At 39.6% G+C, this 21,144-nt stretch overlaps 1 protein-coding gene across 2 annotated transcripts in view; it reads right to left on the bottom strand.

The window, feature by feature from the left end:
- LOC137290643 (E3 ubiquitin-protein ligase MIB1-like) overlaps nucleotides 1-21,144 on the bottom strand; it is a 93,837-nt gene that overhangs the window by 54,762 nt on the left and 17,931 nt on the right. The gene's annotated exons all lie outside the window — the stretch shown is intronic.

The raw sequence follows: 21,144 nt of genomic DNA, 5'->3' as shown, positions 1-21,144 counted from the left end.
GGTTATAGCATAATAGCATAATCTCTCTTGCTTATGATCTTATGAACAATGATACCTTAAATGCTTAAATGATATCTGTGAAACTTTTGTTCTCTTACTGTCTTACTCGACAGGCTTTGTATTAAGAAATTCAATAATATATTACCAGTTTTAGTCACAACTAGTTTGTCATGCAGATAATGAAAGTCCACGCAAGTCTGGAAAATGTGGCAAGTCTAGATTTCCACAGCCGGAAAATGAACGTCTCAGGGCTCGTTTTCATTATGTACCTACTTTTGCACAGTGAGCTTTTCCTCTGTAAAATATGTTCATTTCCAAGACTACATGTCAGGCTAAGTCACAAAAGGGCTGAAATACTTGTGATTGGACAAAAAAATATTATCTCACTCAGACAAATATAGAAACACTTGTATCTAATGTGTTCCCTTGTTTGTTTCTAGTAGTATATTATGCATTGACTAAGTATACATTACAAATACAGTGTAACCTACCCAATGAGGAATTCAAAAAGTATTTACTCTGCTCCTAATGAAACCTTCAGTGGGGGTACTTTCAGTACGTTTCATTGCATCTCCAGCACCTTGTTCAAGGGAAGAGTCTCCTAACATCTAAAGCAGACAAACATAGCTGGAGAACACAAAATATTTGGGTGACTAAGTGAATGAATATGGTTTTGTGCTGCTTTTAGCAATATTCCAGTAATATCATGGTGGGGGACACAAGAAATTGGCTTCACACAAGAACATTTTGGCATGAATTGCTGTCCAAAGTGCATCCACTTAAACACATGCTGTGACTAAGTTCCTAGGATATATACCTCATTTCGTAAAATTTAATTAACTTGTAATACCACAATATTTGAGGAACTACACCTTTGGCTCAACAGACTGCATCAAATAGCTAGGGAAGGTCAAGCAGAAAATGTCCTCAAAACAACTCCTCTGAAAACAGATTTGTTTTCAGTGCCCTGACCCAAGACACAGTTGATGGCTAGAACACATGGACATTCATCAGAATATGAGCTAATGTCCTCCATCTGGATGGTCAGGAATCACAGTGGGGAACAAGAGGGTTTGGGGAGAAGGACAACTTTTGGGTGGTGTGTGCTAAGTCACTAATGGCTCCTAATGGTGTTAATTGCTTCCTGGCTCATCAGCAACAAGTCTTATTCAATCTCAACATTCCCCAGCCTGAACCAGTCAGCTGTAATGACAAGCCCAGGTGATAGCTGAGCATCATTACAACATAGCTTAATCCTACTGCCAGCTTCCCAGAGAGGATGGCTGCAGTCAGAGAACATCTATCTTGTCTCTGTATCACAGACAGACTCAAAGATACAAACAAAGTTGCCTTTTGTTTTGAAAACATGTAAAAATATTTACTTTTGCCTTATATTTTACAGCCAAACTGATATTTAGTTACCCTTTGGAGAAAAACTGCTTTAAGCACGGTATTTATGTAAGGATCATTGTCCAATGCAATATTTATCTGTGAATCTATCTGTCATCATATAGCAACCCAAAAATAATCTGTGCATCACGGGATGAGATCTATTTAAATTACTTGAAGCTTTACTGCTGGAGGTGTTTGGATTCAAATTCTGTGCTATGGTTTTGCACACTCCATGAAAATTAGAGGTAACCTGCATGGAATATATGCTTCTGCTTCTGTTAATCTTATCAGTACCTACTACAGCATTTATTCCAACTCTGCCTCAGATAATGTTTCAAGCCTAATTTGGGGATACATGGGGGGTAGACGTTCTCTCCTGGACTGGCTGGGGAAAGGAACCCTGTTCTACATTATGTTAGCAGACAGAGGAGATTGGTTTGGTATGGAAATTCTGCACTACTTTGAGTGGGCAGGGGACAGGGAAAGGGCAAGGTTGTCCTGATACAAAATGGGTTGATAGGGGCAGACGCTGACAGTAGTCTGTTTGCATTGAAAATGTACAAGTGAATTCACTTTAAACCCAAAAAGTAAACAGATAAAGTGAACTTCAGATTGCAAATCCTCATGATTTTACCTTGCCACTTGAACATTTAGAGAAAATCTCAGAATATTATTCAACTTAGAAAAAAAGTTGTTCAACAAACCATCATAGATTCAAATTGCTATTAATGGTTTGTATTACAAGAGAATATGCACATTAAATGAAACATCGAGAACAAGTGCTGCTGGTATATGTCAAAACTCATCATGTACGACACATGAATTTGTTGCACAGTTCCAACTAATGTGATAACCCTCTTATGATACAAACCAATAATAGCGATTTGAATCTATGTTCGTGTGTTAACCAACTTTTACCTTAAGTTAAATAAAATTCTAAGATCAAAAGTTTCAATTGGCAAGGTAAAATTTCACTTTTTCGATTTAAGTTTTTGTTTGACGTGAAACTCATCTGAATATTTTCACTGCAAACAGACTAAAATGCTGTGTTACTGAATATGCATAATTTTTTGAAATAATCCTACTGAATAGAAGCCAGACTAAAATGGGAGCAGACTTGCTTCATTTAAGGCTTAAACTCTGCAAGGTGAGCTGTAGACAAACACTTAGTATCTGGATATATGTAACATTGATAGTTGCAGATAAATCCATTTAAATTGAAAGGTTCCCCATTGAGTTGGGAGATTCAGGACCCCTGGGGAAATCTAGGTTTGCTTCGTTTAGAGTTTTGGCATTCTTGAGAGGGCAACTCAGTAGGGGAGATAATGTGATTTTCAGGGATTTTCAGGTAAGGGAAATAACGTGGACCAGAGCCTGTGAGACAGACTAGAAGGGCTGGGCAGGAGGGAAAATTATGTAGCTTAGGGACTGGAGACAGACTAGGAGGGCTGGGCAGTAGGGAAAATTATGTAGCTTAGAGACTGGTGACAGACAAGGAGGGCTGGGCAGTAGGGCAAATGATGTAGCTTAGGGACTGTAGACAGACTAGGAGGGCTGGGCAGCAGGGGAAATAATGTAGCTTAGGGATTGTGAGGCTACAGACTAAGGCAGAAGGAAGTGGGAGGACACTCCCAATACTCCTGTTTTACACTAGACGAAGGGTTTTGAAGTCTGAATGAGTGCTGCTGTCAAAACAGCAGGGCACCCTGCCTGAGAACATAATGGACAGGGATGTGACTGAGTGTCCCACATGTGTGAGGGAGAGCGGAATCTGGGCATAGTGAGACTGCACTTCAGGAAACCATGGGTGCAAAATGTTCCCTGAAATTATCTCCCTCTATCCTAGACATCAAACACACACAAGCAGCACATTTCATAAACAAATTACCGCTTATCATAAACCTACAGGATGCAACCAAGCAGTTTACTAATGAACATACACGAAGGTTGGGTCTGATCTTAATTAACAAATCCATGTACCGGAAAATATACTCTGCTTCCTAATTTCATATTCAATGAATGGCAAGATATTTCTACACTATGTAAAGGTCAAGGTCAAAATAACAATTACTTTTGGTACACTGGAACCTAAGAAATTTTTCATGAAAAATTTCAGAGCTGTGTAGGATTATATGTCAGATAAATACAATGTCAATCATCAGAAAGGCACACCACAATAGGCATATTCTGCAAGACTGAAACATCTCAACACAGCTGTGTACAGACTGCCTCCAACCTTATCAAAGTAATGCTGGGCAGTTAGACTTGGCAGTCTCGGCCAATCGCTTCACACTTATCACTGCTCGCTAGATGGTTGAGGAATTCTGATTAATTAGAAAACATGGGTGCTTCATTAAGACCTTCTTGGAAATCGCCACGTTAGATTTGCCAGCAGACTTGTGGGAATGTTTGGATGACTAAATGTATATAATTTTGGTTTTGATTGACAAAGGTTACAAAAGCAGTCTGTGGCAAATGGTTCAAATCCATCAGTACCAAACCCTATCTCTTAGAATCATCTTCTGTAGATCTTACTGGCTATATAAGGTCAGAAAGAAATGCACACACAGAAAAAAACAACAATACTATCTTTCAGTGCCATGCTGGAAAAAATCAATGTTATCAGCTGATGAGCTAAATATGTTAACTGACCACAAAAACTAAATATCATCTCTACAGATCTCAACTTTTGGTATTATCCACTGATTATGTTGAATGTTTGGACACGTCTCTTTTGTCAGGGAGTTGCCAGGAGACTGGCAACTTCATATGTTCATTTGAAGTTCATCAAATACGAGGGGCATTTTTAAGAATTTGCCATCCTCTGAGCTCCAATACAAGAGGGCACACCTCAGTATGCCCATCAAAGCTTCAGTTGGAAGTCAGATGATGACGATAGTGATGATGATAACGATGATAACGATAACGATGACGACGATGATGATAATGATGATGTGGTGGTGGCGGAAATGGGGCTGGAGGTTACAAATAGTATATATACCATTCAGAACCATTCACCTGTCCTGCCAAAAGGTTGCTTGGCTCAAAATTGCCATATCTAAAAGTTCTTAAATAAAGATTTATATTAACATTGTATTCATTCACTTATGTAAAGCTGAATGCTAAGTCTCTTCCTCTTTCTAATACAGACATAATGCAAAGCCATTGCATCAGCTGCAACAAAAAGAACATGGAGTTAGATAAATAAAACACAAATTTCAGAATACTTATAGACAGTGTTGGGTGGACTATATGCTAGTGCTTGAACTAGTTTGATGAGAAAGACCCTCAACAGGATTGGAGGTTTAGTTGACCATGGAAGGTGGTCAGTTGCTACCCTCAGATGTCTGATGGAACTGACCATGGCTGCCAAACACTGGTTCAGATACAGAGGATATTATGCCGATGTCATACTATGTTTATAACACGAGTGCCTTAATGTTGGTATTTCCTGAACTAGAACGAGGGTATACCGATATTTAGGCACGAGTGTCGTAAGCATAGTATGTTATGGGCACAAATATAATATTCTGTTTATTGCATAAGTTGTTAAATTGAGGAAAATAAACCAAAATCTACTTTCAAACATGGGCTGGCTAGCCACTCTCACTGCACGTTGAACGCAACATCACAGAAGGATCATGATGCCATGGCATTGTTCCTGACGTCACGCTACCATGACAAAGCGACATTTTGTCCTAGGGCATCAAATGAAAAACATGAACCTCCATGTTTGCCCTTGTAAGTAATAAACAACCTTGATACTAATGGAACCAATCCTTTTTAAATTTGTCAAGGAAACTGACAAGACTTCATTCTGATACAAAAAAGAGAAACAAGAAGACTGATATCTGTTGTATAGCTAAAAATACTTACAAACACACTGAAGCAATGTTGAGACAACTCGTACACGAACAGGTGTAAACATATTCCAAATGCATCAAAGAAAGAACTAATTGTTACCAAACACTCAGTTGCAGAGATTATGCTTGACAATAAGAAACACATGGCACTTTCACTAATAGTAGGTTTTTCAATATCCTGCATATTAAACCACTGCTAATATTAGTTATTGGTTTCCATGGAAACAACAGAAAGTAACCCACTTTGAAAGTTAAAAGATTTGAAATCAGATCAGCAGAAGAAGCCTATCTATAATCTAGTATTTGAACTACACATTCAATGAGAATCACAAAAAAATGGTGACTATGCCAAACATGCACTGGAAAACTCTAACAAAAAATGTTTTGAGTAAGACAGATTGATGCACCTAATTATTTGTCCCTCAGTTCGAGCACAAAAACTTCAGAGTGAGGGGGATGTACATAATTTTTATAGTGATTCATGCCGAAAATGTAATCAAATAGGCCCGATTTCAAAGCGGAAATTAGAACTTCATAAACTGACTTGACATTCTCCTAGATTCTCTGAGGCTGTAGAAGATTATATCTCAGAGTACAAATATGAGGCATACAACTGGAAGACGATCTGTATCCTCCATGACGTTTCCCTGCATGGAGTGTGTTCTATCCCTCCATATCCTGCTACATGATATAGGAAACTCTATGCTTCCTGTGACCCCAAACTTCTGGAAAATACATCTACAACCCACCTATTTATATCTTTATCTATCTCCATCCCTACATGCCCAAGCCATCATTTCAAGAGGAATATATAAGTATATAAACACTAAACCTGAGCCAAATCTTTCAACATTACCCAGCTACTAAAAATAAATATGTTTTAAAATAAGGTTTCTCAGGACAATCTCACTGGATATAAGCAGGGTAAGTGACTTTGTAAGTTCTGTCATCCCTAACCTTAGCTGGAATGCAATCTTCCAAGGAAGAGGAAAACAAAATGGCCGCCACTAGTGTCAGTCAGCCTGCTGCTCCGCCCTTCATGGCTTGTGGGTCATGTGACCAGGAGGGTGACAAGTCGCTGCACATGTTGGGAGGGTGGGAAGGGAGGATGAAGGGATGCCTTATAAGCAGATGGGGAGGAGGGTAGAATGTGTGCGAGCTTCCTTATAAGCTACTCAGAGGCAAAGCAGAGAACTGGCTTCTGGTAACTTGAGTCAAGTTGTCAGGACCATGTGTGCTTGCACTCTATCAGTAAGCTATACCGGACAGAGGGGGGAGCGCTCTTAAAATGGCTACACAGCCAGGGGTCAAGGGTCAGTGAGGAGAGGGAGGATGGTCCTATAATGCTAATAATACAGGTCATGGAATTCAGTGCCAAAATTACGTCACATCCCCAGCTGAGCGAGCCAGCCATTGCACCTCATGCCAGAAAGTTGTCTTTTTGCACCCCACATGGCTTGAATTCTTCCCTCACAGGAGATAGCTGGAATACCCATATACATCTCTTTCTCTCCTGTATAAAATGCTAGTACCCCTTCAGCATGCAGGCTTCATGTCAATATACCTCTGTCTGTCCGTCTGCGCAGTAGGACTAGCATCTCATAGAAACATGCACACACCACAATACGGATTGTTTTAATACGAGACTGTAATGGATAACAATGTAACTACTTGAAAGCAGCCAGCACGCAGCCTGGCGCTGTCTAATGCTACTATCGTGGATGATGATGTGGTTCTGTGGTGGTGTGTTCGCTGCTGTATACTGCAGCTGACATGGCGGATGTTGGCCAGTTAGCCGGGTGTCCACATTGGTTTGATCCACAACCGTAAGTTGTCGTGTGCCTCTACTGTGATGCATGGTTTGTGATTTGCTGGCATAGTGTTGCAGTGTGTCCCCACCCTGAGTGCCATCCACCCACCCACCGACAGCCATGTGTCCACCCATCCATCCACCCCGCCCGTCTCTGCGTCTGTTGATGCCAAGTGGTCGTCTCAACTCTACCTCAACTAACTCCAATTGCTTTGTGTGGAACTGTTGTCAAATTAAAACTATCCCTAATAAACAGTGAAATGGTCTAATGGGCTCCCATAGACCCCTGCTAACCCCTAACATGGCTTGCTGCCCACAAACCAGAGGGGCCAAGCTGCCTGCCTGCCTGACTTTTCTCTCCCACTGGTTGAATGAAGGGAACCAACCATCCTACCTAAACCATTGCTTTTTTTGAATTTGGGAATTGTGTTTGATCCTGATTACCAGCTACAATTTAATAAAATTTTAGGTGAATTATTCAAGACTTGAACCAATTTGCTTTTCTGTAGCTGGTTGAAATCGGGCCAAATTGTAGCAGAGCTTCGGCATTTGGTCCCCTTCAACCAGCTGTAGTTAGCAATCTTATCAACAGATGGCGTCACCCACATAGCTGACCTTGTCGCCATGGTGATGGGTCAGCGGTAGCTGTTTGGCATGCTGATTTAACTAACACATGGGGTTGTGAAGAGTGAGAGAGAGGGAAAGAGGAGACACATTTCGTCTCCAATGATAAGATAACCTTCAAATCTTACCATATTCTCTACCACTAACTGTCTAGTGCATCACTGATAACAAATGTTCTCAACCAAAACAGCAGCATCGCCAACCATGTTAATCTGTATTATTTTAAATCAAATATAACTGATATACCTTTAAAGTTCAAAAAATATATCACTGCACATGTGATGTAGCATTAATACAAGCATCAATTTTTAAACTAACTGCAGTATTGCCTGAATTATCTCCCTTGATGCAGTTATAAAAAGAAGGTTGGAAAAACTGTTGACAAACCTACCTGTCGTTTATGTAGAAGAATTTCTATGACCTTGAATCAATATCTAGGTTCCCACTGAGAGCTCTGTGAGTGCACATGGTAAGTTGAAATACTGTATGCTGGTTTTCATCAATGTCTTTATCATATTCTATGTAGGTAATTGGTATATTTGAGAAATAGACTAGAACTGAATATTTAATGACACATGCCATATTTAAAGGAAAATTTCATCCTCACTTCCTGTCCGTCAGGAGAATATTTTACAACATTATGCAAAGCCATTGATGATACATGTATCATGATCTCAGTAAATGACATTCAACAAGTTCATCCATTTCCAAGTCAATCTTACCACACCACCACAATCAACACATGGCAGAACAATATTTGGATCCATCATCATCATCATCATCATCATCATCATCATCATCATCATCATCATCATCTAGATTGTTATTTGAACATCAAACCTATCATCAATTTCCCAAACAAGAAAACCATACCCATTTTCAGATAGTTTCATCCACATAAAATTCAGCTCACAAATTAAATGAAAGAAAAAACCAGCAATTATATATGAAAAGTTAACAAATTACAGGAAGTATAAGACCGTTCCAGGTTTGGTTGCTATGGTAACGATGCTTCTTCAAGGTGTGCGTTCTTGGCTGAGCACATAGAGAGTAGGCCCATGAAAGGTGAAAGTGTTATAAATAGTACATCTAGTAAAACCAGCTGGAAGATAGGGAATGAGAGGGTAGGGGGGATCCCCTATCTGTCTCTGTGTAGAATATGGCACATGGGTTTCCTCCCAAATCATGTCAAGCTTAGCATCAGATCAAATTACACTGGCTTCCCATTCAAATTCCTCCACACATGGTGTAGAGTTGCCTTGCTCTAATCCAGTATTACAGACAGACATTTTTGGCAGTAGCAGTATGTTCAATAAACTTGAATGACCTATGAGAATTTGATTCTGATCTTTGTCATTCTCAAGAAAAAAAAGTACATTCTAAGTGTCCATACCATTTTGTATTGCTTTAGAGATTTCAAAATATTCATAATGTGAACTTTGTATTTACTTTTGGAACAAAACCAAACATTCCGAGATAAAGTTTTCAAACAAAACTGAACACATATACACTGCAACAATCCATAAGAAAGACATACATAATAACTCTTGCCAATGAGATACAACAACAGAAATATAATATGAGTTTTCAGATGCCTAAAAGCATCCTTGACCAACAGATATATATCTCTAGCACACCTCACTTATGTCAAATACAACTACACAAAAACAAAATTCATCATCCAAGTAGCATCCTATTTATAGCAACAAACCTCATAACACAAATAAACATGTATGATCAGATGCTATACGATTAGGCATTTATGACAATGAAAACTTATGTAACAAGTTGGCATTTATATTTGATTCATGATCAATGTCATGGAGTAAACATTAATAAATATAACATATATTAAGATGTATAAAATTTATTGACTTTGTTGAAATTAGTTCACTTTCTCTACTAAATATTAAATTGTGTTTTTCATTGTTGAACACAGAAGCATATGTTCCAGGGGCCGCCTGCTACCATCTCAAGGTGACATGATGACCCCTACCACGAGCTGTCGTCTGACAATACATTACATGGAAGATGGGAAGTAAGGCTTAATGCTGATCTAAACAGTACTTCCATTAAATAATGGCATATTGGCTTAATGGGGAAGGAAACCACAGATATTTCAACACTCTTGAAAAACTCAGAGTATGAGTATGGTGCTAAGCTCACCAAAAGATCATTACCAAGTGATTCAGGGATGTGAATCTATAACCAAAGGATTACGGAATGCTAAAACGTGGACAAGAAAATGTTGCACCCCACTTCTCTACCTTGACTGTGGATTTATTATTTTTAATTTATTTTTCACTAAACACTTGTTTCAGTCTCTATCAGATGAAAAGAAGTCCACAAACCATTTCTTGATAAGATCAGTTCGTAACAATACACTTAGTAAATTAACATTCAGCAGCCACTAATTTAACCTTGTTAATCTTAACTTATATGGACAAAACTTTATGGATGAGCAACGTCTTTGATCAGTTGGAGTGACGTTTCGATACAGCTTCTTCTATCGTTGTCAAGCAAGTGATACAAGATACAAGAAGCTGTATCGAAACGTCGCTCCAACTGATTACAGAAGTTGCTCATCCATAAAGTTTTGTCCTTACCTGATTCACCAACTTCTAAACATGCGCCTCAAAGATGTTAATCTTAGCCTATTATATGCACTAAGATGATACACATTAAGAGATGAGAATTTCTTATACCTATCAATTTCTTAAATTTTTGTTTCACATCCTGGTACCTTTGTGGTACCTTGAAATTTGTTCATCTACACTTCAGACCACTATTAAAACTGGTGGTTCTTGAAGATGGGTGTCCTGTTGCAGTGTTGTGGAAAAACACACACATATATAAACATGAAATCCATCACCTGCAACATGATCGTACCAATACAGGTAATTTATCAACATGGAGTAAATTTACTGTCCAAATATCTCTGACATTTGTTGAAATATTTCTCTAACAGCTGTAATCTGCTGGAGCATTGATCAACAGAAGCTATCTGCTATCCACAATTATCTGGTGCTTTTTCATCCTCATCATTGTTATCTTCCACACTGTCATCACTGACGCAGTGCCACCTAGCAGTAAGTTACCTCCCTTGTCACTGTCCAAACCATTATCAGTGTGCACACAGGAGGGGTAACAGACAAGGCAACAAGGCTGCTCCCTGTCTCACTTCATAGGGAGTTTCTTCATATTTTATGTACACTACTCATCACTTGATAGGGATACTGACACATTCCATATTGTCAAAAAACTCAGAGAGAAACAGCTTGCTGGGATTTGGACTTAAGTTTTTTAAATTCAATGATGCTGTATATTCCTCAGGGAGATGAGAATGAAAATTGTGAACATACTGATCCACTGACAAGGTATTTAGGAGGGTTTTGTCTTTTTAACTTAAGATGTTTTTTTGTGTGGAAATAGTGTATTTAAAATATCCACATTATCATTATCAAAGTCTGTCAGTCCAATTACTTACAAGCAATGGTATTCTCATCTCAACCCAAAGAATATCCTCACTAAAAGTTCTTCATGATGGCTTGCTACCAACACAAATATAATACTCAACACTCTGACTACAACATACATTATGATGAGATAGGGATTTCAACACAACATATTTTCACCAAACTAACAACGTATTTTCATCAAACTTTACATATGTGATGGGTGTTTGAAAATTTAAGAAGATACCTCATTGTTATCTGACGACAACTTTACAAATATATTCCAAAAAGACACTGAAGTCTGCACAGACAAGGAACATCCTGAATAAAAACAACAGTATATTTCATTTTGTACATTTGCTAATACTATTAATTTTAACATTAACAAACTAACCAATATAAACTGAAAAGGAGCCCCAGTGAGACTAGAGATTCAGAATCTGAGGAAATCAAGACTTCATTCATTTAGGGTTTTAACATTGCAGATAGGGCTTAGCAAGAGTGAGTGAGGATACCTTTACGCCACACTCAGCAATATTCCAGCTATATGGTGGCGGTCTGTAAATAATCGATTCAGAACCAGACAATCCAGTGATCAACAGCATGAGCATCGATCTGTGAAAATGGGAAGTCAGCGAGCCGAATCCCATTAGTTGCCTCTTACAAGCATAGTCACTTTTTATGGCAAGCATGTGTTGCTGAAGGCCTATTCACCCCAGACTGAAAATTGAGCCTTTTCTTCACTAACGGTTTGTCAAGGGAAAAAACACATATGGATAAATAACCTAAAATCAGGTATGAAATCATATTGCTAACTGACTGCCTGTCTTAAATCTTAGAATATACAAGCTCAAGGGTCAGAATCTTGTAAACCGTCTCACAGTCCCTGAACCATATTATTTTCCCTGATGCCATGCTATGCTAAACCTCTTAAAGATGCAAGTCTAGATTTCCTCATGTTCAGGAACCTGAATCTCCCATCTCACTTGGGTTCCTTTTTCTATTTAAATGAAATTATTTGATACAATCCGAATCTATTTAGAGGCTACAGCTAGTCTAAGAATCACACTACCAACTGACTTTTCCCTGTTACGACCTATATGCTGTTATTTTTCGGTACTTGGTCAGAATAAAGGACAATCAAACAACCTCAAGATGCAATTATACTTTATGTTTTATACTCAGTATCTTATGGTCAATCCAATGACAACCTGGCAGTTTATGAACCAATCAGAATTCTCCTTTCTGAGCTTTCACAACTGTACATGCTGACATATTCAGGTTAATTCACAACACAATTAAAACCTTTTGATCATGAGGTTTTGATTAAAAAAAAATACAGCCAAATTATTTTTGATCAACAAATATTTGTTCACCTACTTAAAAAATAATTGTTTGATTCTTGATGCAGGGTGTTCTGGAGTTATGTCCCTTGCATACATTTCTGCTGGTAATTTAATATATTTTGGTAGCTAGCCAAAGTTTGAGTGCATCATAAATGGTTTCTAGCTATTGGGTGTTGCATAATGTCAAGAAATGGTCAGCAGCAATCATAGCTACATTTTTTAGTTGTGTGAGCTACTCCAATCTCAAACACTTATCACAAACTTAGCACTAAATCATATTAGTGATAAATCAACAGCTGTACATTTCTCATCCTGTAAATGCTTCATAATGGGTCGGACATATGTACAAGCAATCAGAAACACAGAAACAAGCATCAAAGTCACTAATGTGATAGGAAGTGTGGGTACCTGTATTCATCAAGATAACACTTGTTGCAATGACGTCACAGAATTAGAGCCAGCATGAGTGAGTGAGTTTAGTTTTACACCACTATTAGCAATATTCCACCAGTATCACAGCGGGGGCACCAGAAATGGGTTTCACACATTGTGAGGCAACCAGACAGGGTCTTCAGCATGACGAGTGAACACTTTAACCAATAAGCTACCCCAAAGCTCCCTACAGTCAGAGAATCCTATGTAGGTAGTAAACAGTCCAAGAACCAGCAAATCTATAATGGGGCAAGAAGTCACACTAAAACTACAAGACTATGACAGAGAGATGATCAGTTAGTTTTATCTGTCCTTTGCTAAACCTAGTATCTATTCAATGTCTGGATACGAAATCACACCAAACTCGGACCACGATCCTCAGACGCTAGTAACCTAGTCTAGAAACCAGTAAGAAGTTAAGGTAAGACATCACTGTCAAACAGGTAGTCCATGACAGAGATGTCCTCAGTTTGAGGTCATCAATCCTAATGTCTGATTACTAAGTCACAGCAATGCAACAAGACCTCCAAAAGAGTTTGAGAGTGAGCTTGGATTTATGCCACTTTTAACAATATTCCATCAATATAAAGGTGGAGTACACCAGAAATGGGCTTCACACATTGTATCCATGTGGGAAATTGAACCTGGGTCTTCAGCCTGTCAAGCGAATGATTTAACCTCTAGGCTATTCTCCAGGCCCAATTCCTGTCAGAGATCCTAGTTCTAGGTAGTAGTTCATTGTCTAAAAGCAGTTGTTATCACATGTTGGTATAACAATTAATACAAGTAGAGCACTTATAGGTCTTCTACAGAAGATGCAGAATGTTCCCATCCATTATGAAAAGCAGTTCTAGCCTGAAGTTGTGGGGGTCAGACTGCACCAGAATGTTACTGGTGATTATGATCAGCGAATGAGTGAGTGAGCATAGTTTTACTCTGCATGTAGCAATATTCTAGCAATATCACGACGGGGGACACCAGAAATGGGCTTCACACATTGTACCAATGTGGGGAATCGAACCTGGGGTTTGGGCACAATGTGCAAACAATTTTACCCCATTGTCCTGATCGGTGAGTGAGTTGAGTTTTACACTGCTTTTAGGATATTCCATCAATACCATGAGGGGGAAACTCGAAAAGAGCTTTACACTTTGCACCCATGTGAAGAATCGAACTCGTGAACCCGAACCACTAGGCTACCCCATAGGCCCTCCTGTTAAGTGAGTAGTCTATATAAGAAGGGTATTTCAGCTACATCACAGCATGTCAGACTGATATTGAAGGTCTGTGACCCCTGATATTCATACATCATTCTGGTGACAGCATAAACAAGAGTACACTGCATTTAGTCAAACATCCATAACAGTAAGTATCCAGAACTTGAACCCTTGATCACTGGATCCTGACACATGCAAGGGATGTAATTCTGAACATGTGTGCTGACTGCTGTAACACCTGCTGTAACTGGTTTCCTGCAGCAGATGTGGCAGCTTCTTGGCAAGTGTTTCTAGATATAAGGTCTATGTTGAACTTCAGCCAAGAGTGTACATCACTAGAAGTGGTAGAAACACAGGCCACAGAGCGAGATGGGATCATTTAGTGTGGGTCTCCACAACCAGTTCCACTAACCAACTGTAATGAATGAGTGTGTTTTGATGGTTACAGTATTCCTGTTATATGGCAACTACATGTAGAAGCGAGTGCAATATAATGCCTCTTTCACTATTCCAGTAATGTGGAGTGAGTGAGTTCACTTTTATGTAGCTTTTAGCAAGATTCCAGCAATATCACGACGGGGGACACCAGAAATGGGCTTCACACATTGTACCCATGTGGGGAATAGAACCAGGGTCTTAGACGTGATGAGCGAACGCTTAAGCCATTAGGCTTTCCCCTCCGTCCTTCCTGATGCATGAGGGAAGCATCAAGTGATGATGGTCTCAGATATTTACTAGTTTTCTGTAACTCATGATGCCGACAAACCTAGAAAAATAACTGAGTGAATTAAGAACCGAACCCTAATAATGGATTTCATACTGACTTTTATGAAATCCATGAAACATATGATCAGACTCAAATAGTAAATAGTGTCAACATACCTGCTGGGAATGAGACTCCCAGACCCATGAACATGGACATGGGAGTCCAAACTGTGAACATAGAGGGGCCAAACATGAACATGGGAGTCCAAACTGTGAACATAGAGGGGCCAAACATGAACATGGGAGTCCAAACTGTGAACATAGAGGGGCCAAACATGAACATGGAAATCCAAACCGTGAACATAGAGGGGCCAAACATGAACATGGGAGTCCAAAATGTGAATATAGAGGGGCCAAACATGAACATGGAAATTCAAACTGTGAACATAGAGGAGCCAAACATGAACGTGGACATCCAAACCGTGAACATAGAGGAGCCAAACATGAACATGGAAATCCAAACCATGAACATAGAGGGGCCAAACATGAACATGGGAGTCCAAACCGTGAACATAGAGGGGCCAAACATGAACATGGAAATCCAAGCTGTAAACATAGAGGGGCCAAACATGAACATGGGGGTCCAAACCGTGAACATAGAGGGGCCAAACATGAACATGGGGGTCCAAACCGTGAACATAGATGGGCCAAACATGAAAATGGGAGTCCAAAGTATGAAAGTGATGGCGTCTGAAGTATGAGCATAAAGGAGCGAAACATGAACATGGGAGTCCAAAGCATGAACACTGGAGTCCCAGGTATGACAATCAACAAGATGTGAAAAATGAATTAACTTTGAAGCCTTAACCTAACTGTTTTGACGGAATTTGCTTTGTTTGAAACCACATAAATAAGTGAAGGAGATCAGACAGTATGCCTTCAGATGTAGGTTTTGGTGAAGAGGCCATGAATTTCACGACAAACATAATTTGTGGCTGCCATTGGAATCACAGTGGCAACTCTCATTACTTATGTATACAGTACACAGTATCTTCAGTCCTGTTATACCCATAATAGAGAGAGCCAGAGACAGAGAATTAGGTGGACAAAATTTGAGTGGAAGGTATCCAGAGGTACTGATGATCAGGATATGGGCGGACAAGACACAAATCCTATCCTCCTTACACAAAGACGCGAGCAGTAAATAACTTAATATTCTTGTAAGTTGTTTTAATTGGCATGGCAATGTGCCATAATAACATCTTCAAAAAGTTGAATCAATCTGATTACACATTAACCTTGAGCACAACGCGGTGCAAGTTACACAACTCCATGGGGAGGGAGATGAACATGGGGGAGATGAACGAGGGAGAGATGAACATGGGGGGGTCACTGTCTACAGGAGCTACTGGAACTGCGGGGCTGATTGGGGGAGATGTACACTGAAATATGACCCCAGGTCACAGAAGCAGATGGCCCAGATGAGGATGAAGACAAGCCTACCATGACACAATTGATTAACATCCATGCCTTTCTGGTGGCAGGGAGGGTTACAGGGTTCACTGGTAGAAGCATCTTCTCCAACCTCAAACATAGGGATATGGGGGATATATATTGGAGGTGGAAGGGGTAGAGCATCATGATACACTTACACGGGGGTGGGGGGTGGGGGGGTTTAGGGTATTGGAGGTGCATCATCTTTATCCAAAGATGTTGTGTCATGGTGGGACATTCTCATACTGGAGCACTGAACATCTGCTTCATCTCTGAACATGTACAAATTTTATTTTAAATTGAAAAGGAAACCCTTGGAGACCAGAGATTCAGAACTTCATTTAGGGCTTTAGCACCGCAGTGTGGGCTTTGGCAGTAGGGAAAGTAATGTGGTTCATGGACTGTGAGATAGACAAGGGTAGTGGAAGGGTTAGGATAGTGCTAAGTTGGATAGTGCTTTGAGGGCTATGTGGTTGGGGTAGCATGTTGACAATGATAGATTATTGGTAATGATGGATGGTGGTATGATGGTGTAATGAAGGAGGGATGGGTAGAGAGGCGGTAGGGTGGGCAATGTCAGTTCTGATGTGATTGAATGAACAGAAGCAAGCACCAGTTCCATCACAGAGTGCTGAAAAGGGATACACTGCAGGTGCCCAGAGAGTACTGGCTGAGATGTTGCTATGATGTGGAAGTTGGCGTAGACTTGGTGTTGGTGTAGACTGGGTGGTTGGGGAGTTAGGTTGCTATGGCAGGTCCAGACTGGCCTAGTTGGTTACCCATGAAATTCCCCACATCACACATAAGACAAGCATAGTGTTAATGTCCAGTTAATGATCTCTGGTGCAGGAGAGTAAACACACCATTACAACAATAAACATCTTTGAAACATACACCACAATGAAAGGTAAATGTTGAAATGAGAACCAAACCATCTCACAGTTAAATTAACCTCTCCCTCCCTACACTTCCATCCCAGTGACCCATTCTTCTGATGCACCGAACTTGGCACCAACAGAAGTCCTTTTCCATCATCAATAAAAATCAACCCTTGAGACCATTCTATCCGCTTACTGTACAACCTGGATCCTCCCACCCCCCTGCTATCCCAAGTTGCAGCTCCCCCAAGCCTCAAGTGCTTAACATACCTGCCTGTAAGAGATAGAGAGGTCAGGTTACTTGAGAACCCACAAAAACTACGAGGAAATGGCTTTTCAAGATAGATGCCTCACTTCCAAACATCATACTTTTGTTTGTTCTAAACTTGTACTCTAAGGAAACGGTAAAACCTTAAAAAAGGGACAAAATTCTTGAAACGAAGGCGTTAACATACAAAGTTTTCCTTTCTCCAAATTTTCTTTCCTCAGTCACATCACTAGACTATCTCCTGAAACTGTGTATCACAATGTATTTGGTTATGGTGAGAAATGGATATTCCAATTGCCATGGAAACCATATTCTGTGTTGGGTGTGAGGAGATAATGGGCAGAGGGTACATTCCTGCATCGTGCATGGCTGGTCACAGCAGTGCCAGAACACATGGCAGAGTCTGGCAGCCAGCCTGGTACCTCCAAACATGCATCAGACCTCACCCTGCACAGATGGTTGAAAGTAATACAAGACCTGTCTTCAAAAGTTAACTTAGGATCTTATAACTAAACACACTTCTCATGCTTCTTTCAAAACACAACACCTGACCACATGCAGTGAGAAATGTGTAACAGGATCCATGCTATATTTGCATGTAATAACACCACCTTTTCATATTCTTGTGAACTCACAATACTTTGACCTGATACAAGGGCAAGTGGCCCTGAAACAATCCCCACACATGGAGACACAAACAAAACCTAATAACCAGAGAAAAAAGTCTGTCTACACTGAAGAACGCTAAGTTATGCTGAAGAGGTCACTGTCAACAGGGACTACAGGTATGTACCTTGGGTACATCTGTAGTTTCCGTTCCAACAATGACCCCTTCTGCCTAACTAATGGCATCCAGTAAACACAAAGAAGAAAGAAATGTGAATGAATATGGTTTTACGCCACTTTCAGTAATATTCCAGTGAAACTGTGGTGTTGGACACCAGAAACGGGCATATTTCTTTGTAGCTTTGGGGAAGGAAACCAGCATAAGCTACCATTCAGTTCACCACTCAACAAAGAAGGAAGTTCACAGCATAATTTTCTTCTCTTCTAAAATTAATTTTTGAAAAACTACTCATAAAAAACACTCTATACTTCTGAAGAAACCTATTTATGCATTGTTAACATGATGACATGCCCATGATCGTTAATGGGATGCACAAAACTTCGGACTGATGATATGATAACATGTACTACGATCATGTAAATGTATGATTTTTTAGGGCATTGACCATAAGGATTATGGTGAGGACTACTTGTTGCTCAAGTTTAAACTCCAACATGGCACTGCACTTGTCCCCACTTCTCTGGGTCTCTTGCTATTCACATGCTTGTCAGTCAGTTTGTCTAGCGGTCAAATACAGAACTTGAAAAAACATTCTTGTGTTTCTGTGAAAGGCTTGATCACATGAATGCTAGACGATGAAACTAGAAGACAATTGCATTGCACAGCCTTTGTAAGAACAGTCAGTAATTAAAATCTTTTTCCCATTGTGTGTTATTTGTAACAAAAACAAATCACTAAGTCATGACATGCTTTAAAATATCTGAAAAACAAGACATATTCTCAAAAAAGATCATCAGAAAAAAATATGATCAAATAAGGATGACAAGAACACCTGAAAAGAAAACTTGTAACACGAGACATGGCACATCAGCATAGCAACAGAGCATAACAACAAAACAGACAAGCTCCCCGTTTCTTTCAACATAAGTATCTCCAGTGCATGCATGTGTGCACATGTGTGTGAGTGTAGATGCATCCGCTGCACGATCATCATCAGATGATGAGGCCATTGACATCCCATAGTAACGGAGGATGATACATCTGGTACGTGTTGGTGCAACAGCTTCTATAGCTGACATCCAGGACCTTGGAAACATCTCCAGGAATGCATACCGACAGTGCTGACATGTTTCTCATCATAGATCCTTCTAATGACATTGGACGTCACACTTATGAGCTTATGTGGTTCACCATAATAGGTCTCTGGTTCTCATTAGCATAATGGATTTAAGGAAAGTATTCTGGATTATGATTGCCGTGAAGGAGGCCAGGGTATGGAAACAATATGGGCCTTGAATTGGGAGTAAACAGATTGGACAGATAAGAGTAACAGGGCTCAATGCTCAAATGAACAATTATTCAGGTTACAGAACCATGTCTGGTTGATGTATGTGTTAGGAGTCCCAAATATTTCTAAACATAACATTCTAGAAATGTCGCTGAGCTGAGTAATAGAATAAAATACACAAAAACGTAAAGTTTGATTTGCAAACACTCATTAAAAAATTGGAAATGCCTACTTGTGTATGATATTGCATAAACATCATGCAGTGCTGTCCTTTCAAGTTGCATACACATTGATCTTTGTATGTCTTTATTTATATTGATCAAATGCAGGCTTCTCATGAACTCTGCAGTGATAGTTACATAAACGAGGTGCTGCATCGGAGAGATTGTAGAGCAGACATGTATATTGCTGTTGTGGGATTATGCAACATTACAGGAACAGATAAGGGAGACTGAGTTTGTTGTAGGTACGACAGTATTTCAGTGCTGCTTACAACCCCAACCCGGCATGCGGTGTATGTTTGAATGCAGTGAAGTCGTTAATCCAAGCCTCCATTTATCATTTATCGGCTTTTCCAATGAGAGAGAGAGAGAGAGAAAGAGAGGGAGAGAGAGAGGGAGAGAGAGAGAGAGAGAGAATTTAACTGAATATAAATATATAGTTACAGAAGCAAAGTTTTAGCCTGAGCTTGGGTGTGCACTATTCCTTAGACAACACATACAGTGTGCAGTGTCTCCACACAACTCAAATTTCTTCGTGTCCAAAATATACTATCAATTAATGAGCTGGATATTTTTGAAACAATTATTCTGAATGTGCTTTAGGCATTTGATCCTGTTCCCCACACCTGTGCAAATATTGTTGTTTAATATGCTGCCTGAGGCAAAGATTTTCACTCCCTTCAATGTTTGGTAGTTATTGTGAATGGGCTCCGTCAAAACAGGATGTCACATGGCACGCAGTTCAACCTCACATCAGCCATATACGTATATCTAGTTACAATACGCAAAAGAGTTGTGCATATTCACTGCCGTAGGGTCCATGAACACAATGCCAGCATTTGATCAGGGTAAATAAGACAAATAAATCAAGGCACAAACAAACTCAAAAGGCACCATTGGGTATTCAACACCTCTATCACTTGGGCCATTATCATTCACTTGATTTCAATGAATCGAAATAAATTACATGTTGAGACGATTAGTTATTTGTAACCACTAGAATTAAATATTCAACATTCTTATGCATTTGACGGCATTATGGTCATTTATTACTTTATAATCATGAAATGAAATGTATTTGTCTCAATACCGATTTTTTGCAGCCCTACACCGTGAATACAGCACTTGCAAAATCAAACGATAGCTGCTGCAAAGTTACTTTTCAAGAACCTATTGAATGTTTAAGACTGTAATCTTTAAGAATGGGTTTGAATAATTTTGTTTTTGATAAGATAATCACAAGTTTGATAAGAAAAACAACACAAATCATACACATCGCTGTGAATATGTTCTCATGACAGCTGAGGAGGATGTGTTATGCTGTGTGGTGGGTGAGGGTGCCAACACTTCAGTACACTGGAATA

This window comes from Haliotis asinina, chromosome 7 (genome assembly GCF_037392515.1).
Source record: "Haliotis asinina isolate JCU_RB_2024 chromosome 7, JCU_Hal_asi_v2, whole genome shotgun sequence".
In the NCBI taxonomy this organism is placed as follows: Eukaryota; Metazoa; Mollusca; class Gastropoda; order Lepetellida; family Haliotidae; genus Haliotis; species Haliotis asinina.
The sequence above is the reverse complement of the archived record's forward strand: the minus strand, read 5'-3'. Positions and strand labels throughout refer to the sequence as shown.